Source organism: Sardina pilchardus, chromosome 22 (genome assembly GCF_963854185.1).
Source record: "Sardina pilchardus chromosome 22, fSarPil1.1, whole genome shotgun sequence".
NCBI lineage: Eukaryota > Metazoa > Chordata > Actinopteri > Clupeiformes > Clupeidae > Sardina > Sardina pilchardus.
In genome coordinates this window covers 4525631-4548653 of record NC_085015.1, presented here as the reverse complement: position 1 = coordinate 4548653, position 23023 = coordinate 4525631, and the positions used below count along the sequence as shown (strand labels likewise).

General features: G+C 45.9%; 1 protein-coding gene across 1 annotated transcript in view; it reads right to left on the bottom strand.

The window, feature by feature from the left end:
* Positions 1-247, bottom strand: part of LOC134070151 (SUN domain-containing protein 2-like) — an 11867-nt gene extending 11620 nt beyond the window's left edge. Inside the window, exon 1 of the mRNA XM_062526405.1 lies at positions 160-247. The gene's annotated coding sequence lies outside the window, so the exon portion shown is untranslated. The remainder of the gene's footprint in view (positions 1-159) is intronic.
* Between the last annotated feature and the right edge of the window lie 22776 nt (positions 248-23023).

Below are 23023 nucleotides of genomic sequence, written 5' to 3'. Positions count from 1 at the left end.
TACACCTATGCATTATGTTTATTGTCGTACTATGTAGGCAACAGTACTGTACGTTACCATAAACCCACAATATTTGCTTTCCATTAAGTGAAATGTTATCTAGAAGCCTAGACATTGACTTTAATGAATACAACACACGACGGAGCATCTCTTTCTTACCTTAGCTGTCCAATGCACAATAAATTCTGATCCTCTTTCAGAATGTTCTTGGTTTCATGTTCTACTGACATTGTGATGTGTCCTGCGTTGCTTCCGGCTATTATGACAAGATTACGACAACATGATTTCATAACATTCTATCCATTAGGACTAGACTTGTGTGTCATCAGAGAGGGTTAAAGTGGATATATTCAATATTTAAGGATCTTTGGTGTCATGCACTAACCACGAACGTTCACGTATTTCGGGTAGCCTAGGATGAGTAAACACAACCTGATCTGCCAGCGATTTGGTGGTAGCCAGACTAGTATAATTTCCCTTACTCCGTGGCAAAACATCAAGTTAGGCTAGCCTATACTCCCGCATTAGTTTTAAGGCTACTCTATTAGCCTTAATAAATAAAATATATATTTCTCGTTCCTTGCGAAGTAATTTATCTCTTCTTTGTATTTTCAGTTCGTTTTTGCTCTTATTTTTAACACAATGACTTGCCTTTGTGCATGGAATCTGATTACAGCAGGGGCGCCGTTATGTCCATTTTATGGGGACTTCAGCCCCCAAACCCCCCATAATTTTGGGTCGGATTAAAAAAAAAAAAAAAAAATAGTGCAGACATGTTCTTATCACGAGCCAGCAAGAAAACGAGTCATATACTGTAGCCTAGACTAATAAAGGCTATAGGCTATACAGTAGGCTATAAGTCTTAAATGCAGACGTTTCCCTGAACACACTTTTGTCCTCCTCTGCCCTCTTGTGGATACTGTGATAAGTAGCCTATTAGTAGGCCACGTGAAGCCAGCGCACTTGGATTTTTGCAACCCCAGAGCCAACTTGCCAAATTGATGGCAAATTGCATTACAAGTTAGCTTTGGGGTAGCAAAAATCAAAGTCTGCCGCCTGACGTAGCCTACCGGAGATCAGTATCCTCTCGAAGGCAGAGGACAAACCTGTGTTCAGGAAAACACAGCATTTTGCCATCCCCGCGATCAGTTGTTTAACAGGTCTGATTATTCAAAATCCCCGTTATTTTCCCAGGACCAGCCGCCTAGACCTTAGACATTCTTACTACGGAACTTTTCTTGTGTGGTGTAAAAATGTAAATAACTTGTAGGACATTTGTCAGTTGTGAGTTTTTGTTTTCCTTTAATTCTCATTAATATCTGTATTTACCTTGAGGGATTATTTCTCTAAATGAGTCTGTAGCCTACTTTTTACAGGACTTTCAGAAGTAGGTTATGGCACTTCATGCCACATCGGACCTTCAGAAATGTCTGACTTTCGATATCGGAACAATGTTGAACTCAAAGTCGGGTTGGATGCTTTGCTCGGAGACTCGTGCGGAAGTTTTGTGTCCCGAGGTTTCCGACTTGACGTCACCATAATCTTCTCCAACCACGACAGCCTCCATTAAAACATCACAAGAGGTGGATTTCACTGTCATTACGAATAGGCAAGGTAATTTGTCACTAAATTAATAACACAGATATAAACACTCGACCGAGACATTTTCTTTCTTGCTCAACCAGCCTAAGCAGCTACATGTAGGCCTATAGGCTACATGTAGCCTACATGGATTGTAGATTGATCTGTTATAGTTAATCATGGGGAAGGGAAAGCAATGTTGAAGCCTGAATGTCCTTGAATGGCCGAATCAGAGCCCTGACTTAAATCCTATAGAAAATCTGTGGATTGAGTTGAAGAGAGCTCTCCATCGCTAGGGTGCGTCTAGATTTCTAGGCTAATCCATCGCCGTTCCCCACAGAATTTGACTGAATTTGAACAATTCTGCAAGGAAGATTGGGCAAATATTCCCCAATCTAGGTGTGCAAAGCTAATAGATACATGTCCGATCAGATTGATGGCTGTAATTAAAGCAAAAGGAAGCTTTACAAAGTATTAAATCAGGGGTATGTTGACTCTCCCAACCCTGTTTTCTAGTTTTCGTTTTTTTTTTTTTTTTTTAATAATAATAATTTTCAGAACTGTTGCCTTTCCCCCCCCCATTATTTTGATGTTGTGGGCCTACAGCTAAATTTGTAAATAAATCTGAAAAAATATATATTTTACATGGGTTTTGATTTCAGGCTGTAAGACACAAAGTAACTATTTCAAAGGGGTACGTATGACGATTTTATAGGCACTGTATAACTTTTCATAAAACTCTCCTGTGAAAATATTCCACATATAAAACCTGACATTCGTTAATTAGTTTTGTCCTTAAGTGTGGCGTTTTCACTGAGTAGGTGACATCAGATGATAAATCATACAATCAACAAAGAATGTCCAATATTTCTTTTTATTTATTTATGTCATGATTCCTATACCATACAAGTAAACATTACACATACAAGTAAACATTACACATCAATTGATCAATATAATATCTCTGTATATTCTGTATATTTCACACCATTTCAATTGATTCTTGACTTCTGTAGGTCATCATGATATAGACCATGCCAACAGCCACCAGGAGAGCTCCCAGGCAAAACACAAGGTTTGGATCCAAGCTCTTGACTTCTGTCAATCATAAAAAGATAAATAATTTAATAGCCTATATTAAACAGGCAGTTTTCTAAAAATAGATAAAATAAATAACAACAACAACAATAATAATACAATTACATTTAATGCAAATAGATTCCTAATTCATACATGATTATTAATATGCATGACATTTAATCATTCTAATAAAACTCAGGCTCTAAAACTGATCAATCAATAAATAAAAAATCAGCTGCCTCTGTTGCCTGGTAACCATCTTGGCAGAATAATGACTAATTTATCTATATAAATATTGTTTTTTTGTTTGTTTTTTTGTTGCATTTTCTGGGCAATGTGCCAAGTCTATTAAAAAGTGAAGAATTGCTACATGAATTGCTGTGATTTTGCATGTAAGGGTAATGAGTGGCCTCATGCAGGAACTCTGATATTTGTATCAATTCATGGTGTTGTGATACAAAATGGAATGCCGTCAACATTAAGGGTTTTGTTACAATGTCTTCGAACATGATTCAGCTAATCATAATCAAGGACTAAAACTAAACGATCCATGTTAGTTAAAAGCACTAACAGGCCCAAGACTGGGGTGATTTTTTAATGAATTTATGTCTGCAAATATAAAACTATTTAGCAAAGGTTCTGGAGAGTACCTAAAATGTTTTCGAAATTGCTAAGCGAGACATAGACAAAGCCAGTGTTGTGGGAGATAAGAGGTAACTTGACTGTTGAGAAGTGACGTGAATGTTGAGTGCAATGAGAATGAAATGAGAAGGGCCATGGCCGTGGTTAAAGGAGACATAGAATGGAAACCATTTTCGTCTTGGTTTTGATGAATTAGGAGAGGTTGTGCATAACCAAAGAGCTACAGTATCATAAACATGAGCCATGGTTGTGCCATCCTTCATATGCAAATCTTGAACTTAGAAATAGCCACTAAAAAAATGGCCGAATTAGAACAAAGCCTACTTGTGATGTCAAATATCCCAATGCCATTGAGGTTCAATTTGGGCTGCCAAAGAGGGTGCCATTTAGTCAAAAGGACCATTTCAATACCCAAGGTTTAATTTGGACTTGTACAATTGCAATTGAGTTAATTTTTTTATATCAAAGTTGAATACTAACTTAACATCAGAGAACATAGAATGGATTTTTTGAAAATTGTACTATGTCCTCTTTAAAGGAATAGTTCGGAATTTTGGACATAGGACCTCATTTCCAACTTTACCGAGGTGATATAGGTCCGTGGAGACCGTTTTTATCGCGTTTAACCCCTTCCTTCAGTTGCAGCGTTCCCCTTTGCTAACGCTGGTTCTGAGCTAACGCATTTCAACGGTAACATCCAAAACTTTACCAAAACCGTTTTACTCACTCCACAGCACATCCAGTGGCAGGCTGGATGTTACCGTTGACTTGCGTTATCTCGGCACCAGGTTAGCACGAGATGAACGCTGCAACTCAAAGAAGGCCAGAAATTCACTGAAAATGGTCTTCACCGACCTATATCACCCCGACTAAGTTGGAAATGAGGTCCTATGTCCAAAATTCCGAACTATTACTTTATTCTTTAAGGCCAGTTCAAACACAAGATCCGCGACAAGACGAGCTGCAACATTCTAAAAACCAGCAACGTTCTAAAACTCTGCAACTAAGATTTGACATGTTGAATGTTTAGCGACGGCTTGCAACTGCTTGCAACTGCTTGCAACTTTTGATTCACACCGTCGCAACTGCTCTCCGCAACCGTCTCAGACCGTCGCGAATCTTCGGTTTGAACTGGCCTTTAAAGGTGTGGGTTTTTGAACATTCTAACATAAGATTCCATTCCGCAGCAATTCAAGGTTCTAAAGTTCTATGTTGAATTCAATGAACCCAGATATTCTTTAGAACGTTCATTTTCCAACGTTCCCGTCACAGCGGCATTTGGACATTACCGTGGCTGGACTCGGTATGTCTGACGCGTAGAGGCCCTTGGGAGACGACATGGCCCGACGTCTGGATGGAGGTATCCCGTGCAAAGATGTTGTGTTTGCGTCCCGAGGCGGTGGCGAGACTACTGCATCCCTGAGCACACCTGCTGTCAGGTGCACCAGCCTTGCAGAGGATGACCCAGCAACTGATGAAAATCTAAATGCAATAGAGAATCAACCAAGGAATTAGAGCCTCTGGTGAACGACAACCTCCTTAGTACATGCTAAATGCAAGGCAGGCTTATTATTATCTCAGATGCTAACAAGATGCTTAAAATGTCTCAAAATGTATGCAGATGTCAGGGCTGTTTTTTTTTTTTTTTTTTTTTTTTTTTTTTTTTTTTTTTTAAAAGACACAACAGCAACAACAACAACAGCGAAAACACACAAATATGCAATCAACATCACGGGCCTGAGTTTGCTGGCCAAGGCGGGAAGCCACACCAAGGTGGGGACTTGGAAATGGCCGAGAGCTCTCCAGTGAAGTAAATGTTTTGACCGCGTCAAATTAACACTCAGCTCACAGAAAATGTGTAATTTGAAGATTAATAGGTGAGTGTTGCCAAAATGTACATGCTAAATGCAAGGCAGGCTTATTAACATGGCATTGACACTGCCTCTACATCATAAAGCCTCATAAAACAGGAGAGAGAAACAAAAAATAAATATCGAGTTTAAAATAGAAAACAAAGCTACATTAAAGCTACATAAAGTTAAAATATAAAATAAAATAAGAATGTGATTATTACTATTACTGCTTTTAGGTATTCCTACAATTATCCACTGTAATATCTCAAGAAAACCTGATTTTGTAAGTCTACCTGGTCATTATAGTCCTCGAACTTGAAAGCCTCCATCGAGAACTGCACCTTGGACTGGTGGTCCGTGTATATGTGTAGGGTCTCATCTACCTTGCATCTGTTGGACAAACAGTGTGAAATCAAATATGTTACAAATGCTTGCTGTCTGTCTTACAACTAGGAATCCATAGTTTCGCTACGTGAACATAACCATTCATCAAGAAATACATACGCTTGTACTATTACGGCATAATCTAATGTGATAGGTAGCAGGTCTTACCCATTTTCAAGGATGGAGTGAGACACATGATCACGGGCATTAGCGGTGGGAGTAGCCCAGCAGGATTCAGCAAACAGCTCAGTGTCCGGGATGGCAGTGATGGACTCAATCTGCATGTACATCATCTCTCCTATGTTGAACTCCAGCGGGTAGGAGTTTATGTCCTGCTGTTGTGTGAATGCTGCCGACTCAAAGAACTCAAACTGGTAGGTGAATGTGCCAAAGCCCTGAATCTTGAAGCTGATTGGTCGTTGGTGAGATGGCGGTTTGAGATACTTGCACACAAATTCAATGTCCACCTCAGGTTGCTGGGCTTCACTACGGTTCATTGACACAATGTTGTTTGAGTAGATCAGATAAATTCTGTCATCCTGCAGAAAGAGAAGAGGAAAGGGAGGGAAGCATGATTGTTAGCTTATCTCAGATGTTGCTATCAAAGAGCTTAAAAAGCTAACATGATGCTTAAAATGTTTAAATATTTATGCAGATGCCAGGGCTGTTTAAAAAAACAAACAAACAAACAAACAACAGCGTAAACACACAAATATGCACTCAACATTACGGGCCTGAATTTGGAGGCTAAAGCGGGAAGCCACATCAAGGTGGGGACTTGGAAATGGTCGAGACCTCTCCAGTGAAGTGAAATTGAGTAAACCAATCACATGCTAACGGTGTTCAATTCTGATATTTCTGATCTTTTATTAATTAATTAATTATTAATAAATTAATTAAGTTAATTTTTTGACCACTTCAACTTACACTCACCTCACAGAAAACTGATTAGTGGACAGTTCTAAAGCTGCATGCCCCCCCAAACTTGAGCCAGATCAGTGATACTGGGTAGTGATATAAAACTGGACATTTAGGGTGGACATCAGTGCTACTGGGTAGTGATCTAAAACTGGACATTTATGGTGATCAGCATGCCCCACTTATTCACAGATTACACAGGACAGTAGTTTCAGTACATTTCTGGGTATGCATGTGTGTCTGCAAATAACAATTCTTACATCCTTAAATTTTAAATCATGACAACTGTGAGGGGAAAGAAGTTACGTTTCTATTGTTGTTCAGGATGAAGTGTCTCACCTTTCGCTGAGTGTGACAGGATTCGAGGGATATGCTTGTCAGGAGGTGTGTCCCGTTTGAGTGCAGTGTGCAATTTGAATGGCCCAGCCTCAGGTACTCCTCATAGAGTGCAAGTTCACCGGACTTCTCCAGAACAATGTTGATACTGTCTTCATTGCAATGCACCTCCATTTTGACTGTCAGAAATGTACAAATTTCAAATTAAATTCTGGACCACTATGTAGGCTATACAATCAACTTATGGGAGCTTTTTTTGTTTGTATGTTTTTTTTGACCACAGTTTACACTGATGTGGACTTCTTGTTACTGCCATGTTACAAACAAAGATTATTTGGTAAGCTGAATAGTTAATGTCACGCTGGTTTTTGAACACCTTTCATTGAGGAGATGAACATATACTAGACTACAGTTCATACAATACAAATGGGACGGGTATCTAGTTTTGTTTAGGATGCGTGTTTCACAAGGTCGGGTGTTCATCGAGAAGTTAGCATGCGTGTTAGTTGTATGGAGAGCATGTCAGGGCACCAGCATGAGAAGTGATGAGTTAACAGCGCATTAACCTGATGTAGCCTAGGCTACTGTGCAGAGCCCAAGTTGACCGGAACGAAAAAAAAATATCCATGGATGCAAGTTATTGCGAGGGAACACAAAAGTATTATAATGTATAAATAAACACAGTATATCAAAATAATATTTCTTACCTCCGTTGGTGGAGATTGCTTGTTCATTTGTAGGCGTTTTCAATTCTGTTATTGGTTCAGTCATTATAGTTGTGAAAACAGGTGTGTTATCAACTTTAAAAGTTGTGGAATGTGTTGCTATTTCATGTGAAGTTGATACAGTCGTTGATCGAGATGGAAGATTTGTTGTGGATGGAGTCACTCCAATTGTAATGGAATTTGTGGATACATCCATCACTGCGCTTGTTATGGATGTTGTTGTAGGGTTGCTTGTTGATTGGCCTGTTCCAAATGTAGTGATTTGAGTTGCTTCCTTTGTAGTTGAGCGTGTTGTCTCCTCCGTAGTTGATGGTGTAACTGCATTTGTCGTGGGCAAAATGGCAGCATTTGTTGTAGAGGAAGTTACAGCTTTTGTGGTCAGCAGTGGTTCCGTATCTGTCGCAGATGAAGAATCTCCAGCTGTGGTTGGCTGATTTGCTTCTTCTGTTGTCGACTGGGTTGTTGTGGTTGTTGTAAGCGGTGCTAATTCAACCGTCGTGGATGGTGTTGGGAGGCTCGTTGTGGATGGAGCCACTCCAATCGCGGTGGGTTTTGTGGATACTTCTGTCACTGCGCTTGTTATGGATGTTGTTGCAGGGTTGCTTGCAGATGGGCCTGCTCCAAATGTAGTGGTTTGAGCTGCTTCCTTTGTAGTTGAGCGTGTTGTCTCCTCCGTAGTTGATGGTGTAACTGCATTTGTCGTGGGCAAAATGGCAGCATTTGTTGTAGAGGAAGTTACAGCTTTTGTGGTCAGCAGTGGTTCCGTATCTGTCGCAGATGAAGAATCTCCAGCTGTGGTTGGCTGATTTGCTTCTTCTGTTGTCGACTGGGTTGTTGTGGTTGTTGTAAGCGGTGCTAATTCAACCGTCGTGGATGGTGTTGGGAGGCTCGTTGTGGATGGAGCCACTCCAATCGCGGTGGGTTTTGTGGATACTTCTGTCACTGCGCTTGTTATGGATGTTGTTGCAGGGTTGCTTGCAGATGGGCCTGCTCCAAATGTAGTGGTTTGAGCTGCTTCCTTTGTAGTTGAGCGTGTTGTCTCCTCCGTAGTTGATGGTGTAACTGCATTTGTCGTGGGCAAAATGGCAGCATTTGTTGTAGAGGAAGTTACAGCTTTTGTGGTCAGCAGTGGTTCCGTATCTGTCGCAGATGAAGAATCTCCAGCTGTGGTTGGCTGATTTGCTTCTTCTGTTGTCGACTGGGTTGTTGTGGTTGTTGTAAGCGGTGCTAATTCAACCGTCGTGGATGGTGTTGGGACGCTCGTTGTGGATGGAGCCACTCCAATCGCGGTGGGTTTTGTGGATACTTCTGTCACTGCGCTTGTTATGGATGTTGTTGCAGGGTTGCTTGCAGATGGGCCTGCTCCAAATGTAGTGGTTTGAGCTGCTTCCTTTGTAGTTGAGCGTGTTGTCTCCTCCGTAGTTGATGGTGTAACTGCATTTGTCGTGGGCAAAATGGCAGCATTTGTTGTAGAGGAAGTTACAGCTTTTGTGGTCAGCAGTGGTTCCGTATCTGTCGCAGATGAAGAATCTCCAGCTGTGGTTGGCTGATTTGCTTCTTCTGTTGTCGACTGGGTTGTTGTGGTTGTTGTAAGCGGTGCTAATTCAACCGTCGTGGATGGTGTTGGGAGGCTCGTTGTGGATGGAGCCACTCCAATCGCGGTGGGTTTTGTGGATACTTCTGTCACTGCGCTTGTTATGGATGTTGTTGCAGGGTTGCTTGCAGATGGGCCTGCTCCAAATGTAGTGATTTGAGTTGCTTCCTTTGTAGTTGAGCGTGTTGTCTCCTCCGTAGTTGATGGTGTAACTGCATTTGTCGTGGGCAAAATGGCAGCATTTGTTGTAGAGGAAGTTACAGCTTTTGTGGTCAGCAGTGGTTCCGTATCTGTCGCAGATGAAGAATCTCCAGCTGTGGTTGGCTGATTTGCTTCTTCTGTTGTCGACTGGGTTGTTGTGGTTGTTGTAAGCGGTGCTAATTCAACCGTCGTGGATGGTGTTGGGAGGCTCGTTGTGGATGGAGCCACTCCAATCGCGGTGGGTTTTGTGGATACTTCTGTCACTGCGCTTGTTATGGATGTTGTTGCAGGGTTGCTTGCAGATGGGCCTGCTCCAAATGTAGTGGTTTGAGCTGCTTCCTTTGTAGTTGAGCGTGTTGTCTCCTCCGTAGTTGATGGTGTAACTGCATTTGGCGTGGGCAAAATGGCAGCATTTGTTGTAGAGGAAGTTACAGCTTTTGTGGTCAGCAGTGGTTCCGTATCTGTCGCAGATGAAGAATCTCCAGCTGTGGTTGGCTGATTTGCTTCTTCTGTTGTCGACTGGGTTGTTGTGGTTGTTGTAAGCGGTGCTAATTCAACCGTCGTGGATGGTGTTGGGACGCTCGTTGTGGATGGAGCCACTCCAATCGCGGTGGGTTTTGTGGATACTTCTGTCACTGCGCTTGTTATGGATGTTGTTGCAGGGTTGCTTGCAGATGGGCCTGCTCCAAATGTAGTGGTTTGAGCTGCTTCCTTTGTAGTTGAGCGTGTTGTCTCCTCCGTAGTTGATGGTGTAACTGCATTTGTCGTGGGCAAAATGGCAGCATTTGTTGTAGAGGAAGTTACAGCTTTTGTGGTCAGCAGTGGTTCCGTATCTGTCGCAGATGAAGAATCTCCAGCTGTGGTTGGCTGATTTGCTTCTTCTGTTGTCGACTGGGTTGTTGTGGTTGTTGTAAGCGGTGCTAATTCAACCGTCGTGGATGGTGTTGGGAGGCTCGTTGTGGATGGAGCCACTCCAATCGCGGTGGGTTTTGTGGATACTTCTGTCACTGCGCTTGTTATGGATGTTGTTGCAGGGTTGCTTGCAGATGGGCCTGCTCCAAATGTAGTGGTTTGAGCTGCTTCCTTTGTAGTTGAGCGTGTTGTCTCCTCCGTAGTTGATGGTGTAACTGCATTTGTCGTGGGCAAAATGGCAGCATTTGTTGTAGAGGAAGTTACAGCTTTTGTGGTCAGCAGTGGTTCCGTATCTGTCGCAGATGAAGAATCTCCAGCTGTGGTTGGCTGATTTGCTTCTTCTGTTGTCGACTGGGTTGTTGTGGTTGTTGTAAGCGGTGCTAATTCAACCGTCGTGGATGGTGTTGGGAGGCTCGTTGTGGATGGAGCCACTCCAATCGCGGTGGGTTTTGTGGATACTTCTGTCACTGCGCTTGTTATGGATGTTGTTGCAGGGTTGCTTGTTGATTGGCCTGTTCCAAATGTAGTGATTTGAGTTGCTTCCTTTGTAGTTGAGCGTGTTGTCTCCTCCGTAGTTGATGGTGTAACTGCATTTGTCGTGGGCAAAATGGCAGCATTTGTTGTAGAGGAAGTTACAGCTTTTGTGGTCAGCAGTGGTTCCGTATCTGTCGCAGATGAAGAATCTCCAGCTGTGGTTGGCTGATTTGCTTCTTCTGTTGTCGACTGGGTTGTTGTGGTTGTTGTAAGCGGTGCTAATTCAACCGTCGTGGATGGTGTTGGGACGCTCGTTGTGGATGGAGCCACTCCAATCGCGGTGGGTTTTGTGGATACTTCTGTCACTGCGCTTGTTATGGATGTTGTTGCAGGGTTGCTTGCAGATGGGCCTGCTCCAAATGTAGTGGTTTGAGCTGCTTCCTTTGTAGTTGAGCGTGTTGTCTCCTCCGTAGTTGATGGTGTAACTGCATTTGTCGTGGGCAAAATGGCAGCATTTGTTGTAGAGGAAGTTACAGCTTTTGTGGTCAGCAGTGGTTCCGTATCTGTCGCAGATGAAGAATCTCCAGCTGTGGTTGGCTGATTTGCTTCTTCTGTTGTCGACTGGGTTGTTGTGGTTGTTGTAAGCGGTGCTAATTCAACCGTCGTGGATGGTGTTGGGAGGCTCGTTGTGGATGGAGCCACTCCAATCGCGGTGGGTTTTGTGGATACTTCTGTCACTGCGCTTGTTATGGATGTTGTTGCAGGGTTGCTTGCAGATGGGCCTGCTCCAAATGTAGTGGTTTGAGCTGCTTCCTTTGTAGTTGAGCGTGTTGTCTCCTCCGTAGTTGATGGTGTAACTGCATTTGTCGTGGGCAAAATGGCAGCATTTGTTGTAGAGGAAGTTACAGCTTTTGTGGTCAGCAGTGGTTCCGTATCTGTCGCAGATGAAGAATCTCCAGCTGTGGTTGGCTGATTTGCTTCTTCTGTTGTCGACTGGGTTGTTGTGGTTGTTGTAAGCGGTGCTAATTCAACCGTCGTGGATGGTGTTGGGAGGCTCGTTGTGGATGGAGCCACTCCAATCGCGGTGGGTTTTGTGGATACTTCTGTCACTGCGCTTGTTATGGATGTTGTTGCAGGGTTGCTTGCAGATGGGCCTGCTCCAAATGTAGTGGTTTGAGCTGCTTCCTTTGTAGTTGAGCGTGTTGTCTCCTCCGTAGTTGATGGTGTAATTGCATTTGTCGTGGGCAAAATGGCAGCATTTGTTGTAGAGGAAGTTACAGCTTTTGTGGTCAGCAGTGGTTCCGTATCTGTCGCAGATGAAGAATCTCCAGCTGTGGTTGGCTGATTTGCTTCTTCTGTTGTCGACTGGGTTGTTGTGGTTGTTGTAAGCGGTGCTAATTCAACCGTCGTGGATGGTGTTGGGAGGCTCGTTGTGGATGGAGCCACTCCAATCGCGGTGGGTTTTGTGGATACTTCTGTCACTGCGCTTGTTATGGATGTTGTTGCAGGGTTGCTTGCAGATGGGCCTGCTCCAAATGTAGTGATTTGAGTTGCTTCCTTTGTAGTTGAGCGTGTTGTCTCCTCCGTAGTTGATGGTGTAACTGCATTTGTCGTGGGCAAAATGGCAGCATTTGTTGTAGAGGAAGTTACAGCTTTTGTGGTCAGCAGTGGTTCCGTATCTGTCGCAGATGAAGAATCTCCAGCTGTGGTTGGCTGATTTGCTTCTTCTGTTGTCGACTGGGTTGTTGTGGTTGTTGTAAGCGGTGCTAATTCAACCGTCGTGGATGGTGTTGGGAGGCTCGTTGTGGATGGAGCCACTCCAATCGCGGTGGGTTTTGTGGATACTTCTGTCACTGCGCTTGTTATGGATGTTGTTGCAGGGTTGCTTGCAGATGGGCCTGCTCCAAATGTAGTGGTTTGAGCTGCTTCCTTTGTAGTTGAGCGTGTTGTCTCCTCCGTAGTTGATGGTGTAACTGCATTTGTCGTGGGCAAAATGGCAGCATTTGTTGTAGAGGAAGTTACAGCTTTTGTGGTCAGCAGTGGTTCCGTATCTGTCGCAGATGAAGAATCTCCAGCTGTGGTTGGCTGATTTGCTTCTTCTGTTGTCGACTGGGTTGTTGTGGTTGTTGTAAGCGGTGCTAATTCAACCGTCGTGGATGGTGTTGGGAGGCTCGTTGTGGATGGAGCCACTCCAATCGCGGTGGGTTTTGTGGATACTTCTGTCACTGCGCTTGTTATGGATGTTGTTGCAGGGTTGCTTGCAGATGGGCCTGCTCCAAATGTAGTGATTTGAGTTGCTTCCTTTGTAGTTGAGCGTGTTGTCTCCTCCGTAGTTGATGGTGTAACTGCATTTGTCGTGGGCAAAATGGCAGCATTTGTTGTAGAGGAAGTTACAGCTTTTGTGGTCAGCAGTGGTTCCGTATCTGTCGCAGATGAAGAATCTCCAGCTGTGGTTGGCTGATTTGCTTCTTCTGTTGTCGACTGGGTTGTTGTGGTTGTTGTAAGCGGTGCTAATTCAACCGTCGTGGATGGTGTTGGGAGGCTCGTTGTGGATGGAGCCACTCCAATCGCGGTGGGTTTTGTGGATACTTCTGTCACTGCGCTTGTTATGGATGTTGTTGCAGGGTTGCTTGCAGATGGGCCTGCTCCAAATGTAGTGGTTTGAGCTGCTTCCTTTGTAGTTGAGCGTGTTGTCTCCTCCGTAGTTGATGGTGTAACTGCATTTGTCGTGGGCAAAATGGCAGCATTTGTTGTAGAGGAAGTTACAGCTTTTGTGGTCAGCAGTGGTTCCGTATCTGTCGCAGATGAAGAATCTCCAGCTGTGGTTGGCTGATTTGCTTCTTCTGTTGTCGACTGGGTTGTTGTGGTTGTTGTAAGCGGTGCTAATTCAACCGTCGTGGATGGTGTTGGGAGGCTCGTTGTGGATGGAGCCACTCCAATCGCGGTGGGTTTTGTGGATACTTCTGTCACTGCGCTTGTTATGGATGTTGTTGCAGGGTTGCTTGCAGATGGGCCTGCTCCAAATGTAGTGGTTTGAGCTGCTTCCTTTGTAGTTGAGCGTGTTGTCTCCTCCGTAGTTGATGGTGTAACTGCATTTGTCGTGGGCAAAATGGCAGCATTTGTTGTAGAGGAAGTTACAGCTTTTGTGGTCAGCAGTGGTTCCGTATCTGTCGCAGATGAAGAATCTCCAGCTGTGGTTGGCTGATTTGCTTCTTCTGTTGTCGACTGGGTTGTTGTGGTTGTTGTAAGCGGTGCTAATTCAACCGTCGTGGATGGTGTTGGGAGGCTCGTTGTGGATGGAGCCACTCCAATCGCGGTGGGTTTTGTGGATACTTCTGTCACTGCGCTTGTTATGGATGTTGTTGCAGGGTTGCTTGCAGATGGGCCTGCTCCAAATGTAGTGGTTTGAGTTGCTTCCTTTGTAGTTGAGCGTGTTGTCTCCTCCGTAGTTGATGGTGTAACTGCATTTGTCGTGGGCAAAATGGCAGCATTTGTTGTAGAGGAAGTTACAGCTTTTGTGGTCAGCAGTGGTTCCTCATCTGTCGCAGATGAAGAATCTCCAGCTGTGGTTGGCTGATTTGCTTCTTCTGTTGTCGACTGGGTTGTTGTGGTTGTTGTAAGCGGTGCTAATTCAACCGTCGTGGATGGTGTTGGTAGGCTCGTTGTGGATGGAGCCACTCCAATCGCGGTGGGTTTTGTGGATACTTCTGTCACTGCGCTTGTTATGGATGTTGTTGCAGGGTTGCTTGCAGATGGGCCTGCTCCAAATGTAGTGGTTTGAGCTGCTTCCTTTGTAGTTGAGCGTGTTGTCTCCTCCGTAGTTGATGGTGTAACTGCATTTGTCGTGGGCAAAATGGCAGCATTTGTTGTAGAGGAAGTTACAGCTTTTGTGGTCAGCAGTGGTTCCGTATCTGTCGCAGATGAAGAATCTCCAGCTGTGGTTGGCTGATTTGCTTCTTCTGTTGTCGACTGGGTTGTTGTGGTTGTTGTAAGCGGTGCTAATTCAACCGTCGTGGATGGTGTTGGGAGGCTCGTTGTGGATGGAGCCACTCCAATCGCGGTGGGTTTTGTGGATACTTCTGTCACTGCGCTTGTTATGGATGTTGTTGCAGGGTTGCTTGCAGATGGGCCTGCTCCAAATGTAGTGATTTGAGTTGCTTCCTTTGTAGTTGAGCGTGTTGTCTCCTCCGTAGTTGATGGTGTAACTGCATTTGTCGTGGGCAAAATGGCAGCATTTGTTGTAGAGGAAGTTACAGCTTTTGTGGTCAGCAGTGGTTCCGTATCTGTCGCAGATGAAGAATCTCCAGCTGTGGTTGGCTGATTTGCTTCTTCTGTTGTCGACTGGGTTGTTGTGGTTGTTGTAAGCGGTGCTAATTCAACCGTCGTGGATGGTGTTGGGAGGCTCGTTGTGGATGGAGCCACTCCAATCGCGGTGGGTTTTGTGGATACTTCTGTCACTGCGCTTGTTATGGATGTTGTTGCAGGGTTGCTTGCAGATGGGCCTGCTCCAAATGTAGTGATTTGAGTTGCTTCCTTTGTAGTTGAGCGTGTTGTCTCCTCCGTAGTTGATGGTGTAACTGCATTTGTCGTGGGCAAAATGGCAGCATTTGTTGTAGAGGAAGTTACAGCTTTTGTGGTCAGCAGTGGTTCCGTATCTGTCGCAGATGAAGAATCTCCAGCTGTGGTTGGCTGATTTGCTTCTTCTGTTGTCGACTGGGTTGTTGTGGTTGTTGTAAGCGGTGCTAATTCAACCGTCGTGGATGGTGTTGGGAGGCTCGTTGTGGATGGAGCCACTCCAATCGCGGTGGGTTTTGTGGATACTTCTGTCACTGCGCTTGTTATGGATGTTGTTGCAGGGTTGCTTGCAGATGGGCCTGCTCCAAATGTAGTGGTTTGAGCTGCTTCCTTTGTAGTTGAGCGTGTTGTCTCCTCCGTAGTTGATGGTGTAACTGCATTTGTCGTGGGCAAAATGGCAGCATTTGTTGTAGAGGAAGTTACAGCTTTTGTGGTCAGCAGTGGTTCCGTATCTGTCGCAGATGAAGAATCTCCAGCTGTGGTTGGCTGATTTGCTTCTTCTGTTGTCGACTGGGTTGTTGTGGTTGTTGTAAGCGGTGCTAATTCAACCGTCGTGGATGGTGTTGGGAGGCTCGTTGTGGATGGAGCCACTCCAATCGCGGTGGGTTTTGTGGATACTTCTGTCACTGCGCTTGTTATGGATGTTGTTGCAGGGTTGCTTGCAGATGGGCCTGCTCCAAATGTAGTGATTTGCGTTGCTTCCTTTGTAGTTGAGCGTGTTGTCTCCTCCGTAGTTGATGGTGTAACTGCATTTGTCGTGGGCAAAATGGCAGCATTTGTTGTAGAGGAAGTTACAGCTTTTGTGGTCAGCAGTGGTTCCGTATCTGTCGCAGATGAAGAATCTCCAGCTGTGGTTGGCTGATTTGCTTCTTCTGTTGTCGACTGGGTTGTTGTGGTTGTTGTAAGCGGTGCTAATTCAACCGTCGTGGATGGTGTTGGGAGGCTCGTTGTGGATGGAGCCACTCCAATCGCGGTGGGTTTTGTGGATACTTCTGTCACTGCGCTTGTTATGGATGTTGTTGCAGGGTTGCTTGCAGATGGGCCTGCTCCAAATGTAGTGGTTTGAGCTGCTTCCTTTGTAGTTGAGCGTGTTGTCTCCTCCGTAGTTGATGGTGTAACTGCATTTGTCGTGGGCAAAATGGCAGCATTTGTTGTAGAGGAAGTTACAGCTTTTGTGGTCAGCAGTGGTTCCGTATCTGTCGCAGATGAAGAATCTCCAGCTGTGGTTGGCTGATTTGCTTCTTCTGTTGTCGACTGGGTTGTTGTGGTTGTTGTAAGCGGTGCTAATTCAACCGTCGTGGATGGTGTTGGGAGGCTCGTTGTGGATGGAGCCACTCCAATCGCGGTGGGTTTTGTGGATACTTCTGTCACTGCGCTTGTTATGGATGTTGTTGCAGGGTTGCTTGCAGATGGGCCTGCTCCAAATGTAGTGGTTTGAGTTGCTTCCTTTGTAGTTGAGCGTGTTGTCTCCTCCGTAGTTGATGGTGTAACTGCATTTGTCGTGGGCAAAATGGCAGCATTTGTTGTAGAGGAAGTTACAGCTTTTGTGGTCAGCAGTGGTTCCTCATCTGTCGCAGATGAAGAATCTCCAGCTGTGGTTGGCTGATTTGCTTCTTCTGTTGTCGACTGGGTTGTTGTGGTTGTTGTAAGCGGTGCTAATTCAACCGTCGTGGATGGTGTTGGGAGGCTCGTTGTGGATGGAGCCACTCCAATCGCGGTGGGTTTTGTGGATACTTCTGTCACTGCGCTTGTTATGGATGTTGTTGCAGGGTTGCTTGCAGATGGGCCTGCTCCAAATTTAGTGGTTTGAGCTGCTTCCTTTGTAGTTGAGCGTGTTGTCTCCTCCGTAGTTGATGGTGTAACTGCATTTGTCGTGGGCAAAATGGCAGCATTTGTTGTAGAGGAAGTTACAGCTTTTGTGGTCAGCAGTGGTTCCGTATCTGTCGCAGATGAAGAATCTCCAGCTGTGGTTGGCTGATTTGCTTCTTCTGTTGTCGACTGGGTTGTTGTGGTTGTTGTAAGCGGTGCTAATTCAACCGTCGTGGATGGTGTTGGGAGGCTCGTTGTGGATGGAGCAACTCCAATCGCGGTGGGTTTTGTGGATACTTCTGTCACTGCGCTTGTTATGGATGTTGTTGCAGGGTTGCTTGCAGATGGGCCTGCTCCAAATGTAGTGGTTTGAGTTGCTTCCTTTGTAGTTGAGCGTGTTGTCTCCTCCGTAGTTGATGGTGTAACTGCATTTGTCGTGGGCAAAATGGCAGCATTTGTTGTAGAGGAAGTTACAGCTTTTGTGGTCAGCAGTGGTTCCGTATCTGTCGCAGATGAAGAATCTCCAGCTGTGGTTGGCTGATTTGCTTCTTCTGTTGTCGACTGGGTTGTTGTGGTTGTTGTAAGCGGTGCTAATTCAACCGTCGTGGATGGTGTTGGGAGGCTCGTTGTGGATGGAGCCACTCCAATCGCGGTGGGTTTTGTGGATACTTCTGTCACTGCGCTTGTTATGGATGTTGTTGCAGGGTTGCTTGCAGATGGGCCTGCGCCAAATGTAGTGGTTTGAGCTGCTTCCTTTGTAGTTGAGCGTGTTGTCTCCTCCGTAGTTGATGGTGTAACTGCATTTGTCGTGGGCAAAATGGCAGCATTTGTTGTAGAGGAAGTTACAGCTTTTGTGGTCAGCAGTGGTTCCGTATCTGTCGCAGATGAAGAATCTCCAGCTGTGGTTGGCTGATTTGCTTCTTCTGTTGTCGACTGGGTTGTTGTGGTTGTTGTAAGCGGTGCTAATTCAACCGTCGTGGATGGTGTTGGGAGGCTCGTTGTGGATGGAGCCACTCCAATCGCGGTGGGTTTTGTGGATACTTCTGTCACTGCGCTTGTTATGGATGTTGTTGCAGGGTTGCTTGCAGATGGGCCTGCGCCAAATGTAGTGGTTTGAGCTGCTTCCTTTGTAGTTGAGCGTGTTGTCTCCTCCGTAGTTGATGGTGTAACTGCATTTGTCGTGGGCAAAAAGACAGCATTTGTTGTAGAGGAAGTTACAGCTTTTGTGGTCAGCAGTGGTTCCGTATCTGTCGCAGATGAAGAATCTCCAGCTGTGGTTGGCTGATTTGCTTCTTCTGTTGTCGACTGGGTTGTTGTGGTTGTTGTAAGCGGTGCTAATTCAACCGTCGTGGATGGTGTTGGGAGGCTCGTTGTGGATGGAGCCACTCCAATCGCGGTGGGTTTTGTGGATACTTCTGTCACTGCGCTTGTTATGGATGTTGTTGCAGGGTTGCTTGCAGATGGGCCTGCTCCAAATGTAGTGGTTTGAGCTGCTTCCTTTGTAGTTGAGCGTGTTGTCTCCTCCGTAGTTGATGGTGTAACTGCATTTGTCGTGGGCAAAATGGCAGCATTTGTTGTAGAGGAAGTTACAGCTTTTGTGGTCAGCAGTGGTTCCGTATCTGTCGCAGATGAAGAATCTCCAGCTGTGGTTGGCTGATTTGCTTCTTCTGTTGTCGACTGGATTGTTGTGGTTGTTGTAAGCGGTGCTAATTCAACCGTCGTGGATGGTGTTGGGAGGCTCGTTGTGGATGGAGCCACTCCAATCGCGGTGGGTTTTGTGGATACTTCTGTCACTGCGCTTGTTATGGATGTTGTTGCAGGGTTGCTTGCAGATGGGCCTGCTCCAAATGTAGTGGTTTGAGTTGCTTCCTTTGTAGTTGAGCGTGTTGTCTCCTCCGTAGTTGATGGTGTAACTGCATTTGTCGTGGGCAAAATGGCAGCATTTGTTGTAGAGGAAGTTACAGCTTTTGTGGTCAGCAGTGGTTCCGTATCTGTCGCAGATGAAGAATCTCCAGCTGTGGTTGGCTGATTTGCTTCTTCTGTTGTCGACTGGGTTGTTGTGGTTGTTGTAAGCGGTGCTAATTCAACCGTCGTGGATGGTGTTGGGAGGCTCGTTGTGGATGGAGCCACTCCAATCGCGGTGGGTTTTGTGGATACTTCTGTCACTGCGCTTGTTATGGATGTTGTTGCAGGGTTGCTTGCAGATGGGCCTCCTCCAAATGTAGTGGTTTGAGCTGCTTCCTTTGTAGTTGAGCGTGTTGTCTCCTCCGTAGTTGATGGTGTAACTGCATTTGTCGTGGGCAAAATGGCAGCATTTGTTGTAGAGGAAGTTACAGCTTTTGTGGTCAGCAGTGGTTCCGTATCTGTCGCAGATGAAGAATCTCCAGCTGTGGTTGGCTGATTTGCTTCTTCTGTTGTCGACTGGGTTGTTGTGGTTGTTGTAAGCGGTGCTAATTCAACCGTCGTGGATGGTGTTGGGAGGCTCGTTGTGGATGGAGCCACTCCAATCGCGGTGGGTTTTGTGGATACTTCTGTCACTGCGCTTGTTATGGATGTTGTTGCAGGGTTGCTTGCAGATGGGCCTGCTCCAAATGTAGTGGTTTGAGCTGCTTCCTTTGTAGTTGAGCGTGTTGTCTCCTCCGTAGTTGATGGTGTAACTGCATTTGTCGTGGGCAAAATGGCAGCATTTGTTGTAGAGGAAGTTACAGCTTTTGTGGTCAGCAGTGGTTCCGTATCTGTCGCAGATGAAGAATCTCCAGCTGTGGTTGGCTGATTTGCTTCTTCTGTTGTCGACTGGGTTGTTGTGGTTGTTGTAAGCGGTGCTAATTCAACCGTCGTGGATGGTGTTGGGAGGCTCGTTGTGGATGGAGCCACTCCAATCGCGGTGGGTTTTGTGGATACTTCTGTCACTGCGCTTGTTATGGATGTTGTTGCAGGGTTGCTTGCAGATGGGCCTGCTCCAAATGTAGTGGTTTGAGTTGCTTCCTTTGTAGTTGAGCGTGTTGTCTCCTCCGTAGTTGATGGTGTAACTGCATTTGTCGTGGGCAAAATGGCAGCATTTGTTGTAGAGGAAGTTACAGCTTTTGTGGTCAGCAGTGGTTCCGTATCTGTCGCAGATGAAGAATCTCCAGCTGTGGTTGGCTGATTTGCTTCTTCTGTTGTCGACTGGGTTGTTGTGGTTGTTGTAAGCGGTGCTAATTCAACCGTCGTGGATGGTGTTGGGAGGCTCGTTGTGGATGGAGCCACTCCAATCGCGGTGGGTTTTGTGGATACTTCTGTCACTGCGCTTGTTATGGATGTTGTTGCAGGGTTGCTTGCAGATGGGCCTGCTCCAAATGTAGTGGTTTGAGCTGCTTCCTTTGTAGTTGAGCGTGTTGTCTCCTCCGTAGTTGATGGTGTAACTGCATTTGTCGTGGGCAAAATGGCAGCATTTGTTGTAGAGGAAGTTACAGCTTTTGTGGTCAGCAGTGGTTCCTCATCTGTCGCAGATGAAGAATCTCCAGCTGTGGTTGGCTGATTTGCTTCTTCTGTTGTCGACTGGGTTGTTGTGGTTGTTGTAAGCGGTGCTAATTCAACCGTCGTGGATGGTGTTGGGAGGCTCGTTGTGGATGGAGCCACTCCAATCGCGGTGGGTTTTGTGGATACTTCTGTCACTGCGCTTGTTATGGATGTTGTTGCAGGGTTGCTTGCAGATGGGCCTGCTCCAAATGTAGTGGTTTGAGTTGCTTCCTTTGTAGTTGAGCGTGTTGTCTCCTCCGTAGTTGATGGTGTAACTGCATTTGTCGTGGGCAAAATGGCAGCATTTGTTGTAGAGGAAGTTACAGCTTTTGTGGTCAGCAGTGGTTCCGTATCTGTCGCAGATGAAGAATCTCCAGCTGTGGTTGGCTGATTTGCTTCTTCTGTTGTCGACTGGGTTGTTGTGGTTGTTGTAAGCGGTGCTAATTCAAACGTCGTGGATGGTGTTGGGAGGCTCGTTGTGGATGGAGCCACTCCAATCGCGGTGGGTTTTGTGGATACTTCTGTCACTGCGCTTGTTATGGATGTTGTTGCAGGGTTGCTTGCAGATGGGCCTGCTCCAAATGTAGTGGTTTGAGTTGCTTCCTTTGTAGTTGAGCGTGTTGTCTCCTCCGTAGTTGATGGTGTAACTGCATTTGTCGTGGGCAAAATGGCAGCATTTGTTGTAGAGGAAGTTACAGCTTTTGTGGTCAGCAGTGGTTCCGTATCTGTCGCAGATGAAGAATCTCCAGCTGTGGTTGGCTGATTTGCTTCTTCTGTTGTCGACTGGGTTGTTGTGGTTGTTGTAAGCGGTGCTAATTCAAACGTCGTGGATGGTGTTGGGAGGCTCGTTGTGGATGGAGTCACTCCAATCGCGGTGGGTTTTGTGGATACTTCTGTCACTGCGCTTGTTATGGATGTTGTTGCAGGGTTGCTTGCAGATGGGCCTGCTCCAAATGTAGTGGTTTGAGTTGCTTCCTTTGTAGTTGAGCGTGTTGTCTCCTCCGTAGTTGATGGTGTAACTGCATTTGTCGTGGGCAAAATGGCAGCATTTGTTGTAGAGGAAGTTACAGCTTTTGTGGTCAGCAGTGGTTCCGTATCTGTCGCAGATGAAGAATCTCCAGCTGTGGTTGGCTGATTTGCTTCTTCTGTTGTCGACTGGGTTGTTGTGGTTGTTGTAAGCGGTGCTAATTCAAACGTCGTGGATGGTGTTGGGAGGCTCGTTGTGGATGGAGCCACTCCAGTCGCGGTGGGTTTTGTGGATACTTCTGTCACTGCGCTTGTTATGGATGTTGTTGCAGGGTTGCTTGCAGATGGGCCTGCTCCAAATGTAGTGGTTTGAGTTGCTTCCTTTGTAGTTGAGCGTGTTGTCTCCTCCGTAGTTGATGGTGTAACTGCATTTGTCGTGGGCAAAATGGCAGCATTTGTTGTAGAGGAAGTTACAGCTTTTGTGGTCAGCAGTGGTTCCGTATCTGTCGCAGATGAAGAATCTCCAGCTGTGGTTGGCTGATTTGCTTCTTCTGTTGTCGACTGGGTTGTTGTGGTTGTTGTAAGCGGTGCTAATTCAACCGTCGTGGATGGTGTTGGGAGGCTCGTTGTGGATGGAGCCACTCCAATCGCGGTGGGTTTTGTGGATACTTCTGTCACTGCGCTTGTTATGGATGTTGTTGCAGGGTTGCTTGCAGATGGGCCTGCTCCAAATGTAGTGGTTTGAGCTGCTTCCTTTGTAGTTGAGCGTGTTGTCTCCTCCGTAGTTGATGGTGTAACTGCATTTGTCGTGGGCAAAATGGCAGCATTTGTTGTAGAGGAAGTTACAGCTTTTGTGGTCAGCAGTGGTTCCGTATCTGTCGCAGATGAAGAATCTCCAGCTGTGGTTGGCTGATTTGCTTCTTCTGTTGTCGACTGGGTAGTTGTGGTTGTTGTAAGCGGTGCTAATTCAACCGTCGTGGATGGTGTTGGGAGGCTCGTTGTGGATGGAGCCACTCCAATCGCGGTGGGTTTTGTGGATACTTCTGTCACTGCGCTTGTTATGGATGTTGTTGCAGGGTTGCTTGCAGATGGGCCTGCTCCAAATGTAGTGGTTTGAGCTGCTTCCTTTGTAGTTGAGCGTGTTGTCTCCTCCGTAGTTGATGGTGTAACTGCATTTGTCGTGGGCAAAATGGCAGCATTTGTTGTAGAGGAAGTTACAGCTTTTGTGGTCAGCAGTGGTTCCGTATCTGTCGCAGATGAAGAATCTCCAGCTGTGGTTGGCTGATTTGCTTCTTCTGTTGTCGACTGGGTTGTTGTGGTTGTTGTAAGCGGTGCTAATTCAACCGTCGTGGATGGTGATGGGAGGCTCGTTGTGGATGGAGCCACTCCAATCGCGGTGGGTTTTGTGGATACTTCTGTCACTGCGCTTGTTATGGATGTTGTTGCAGGGTTGCTTGCAGATGGGCCTGCTCCAA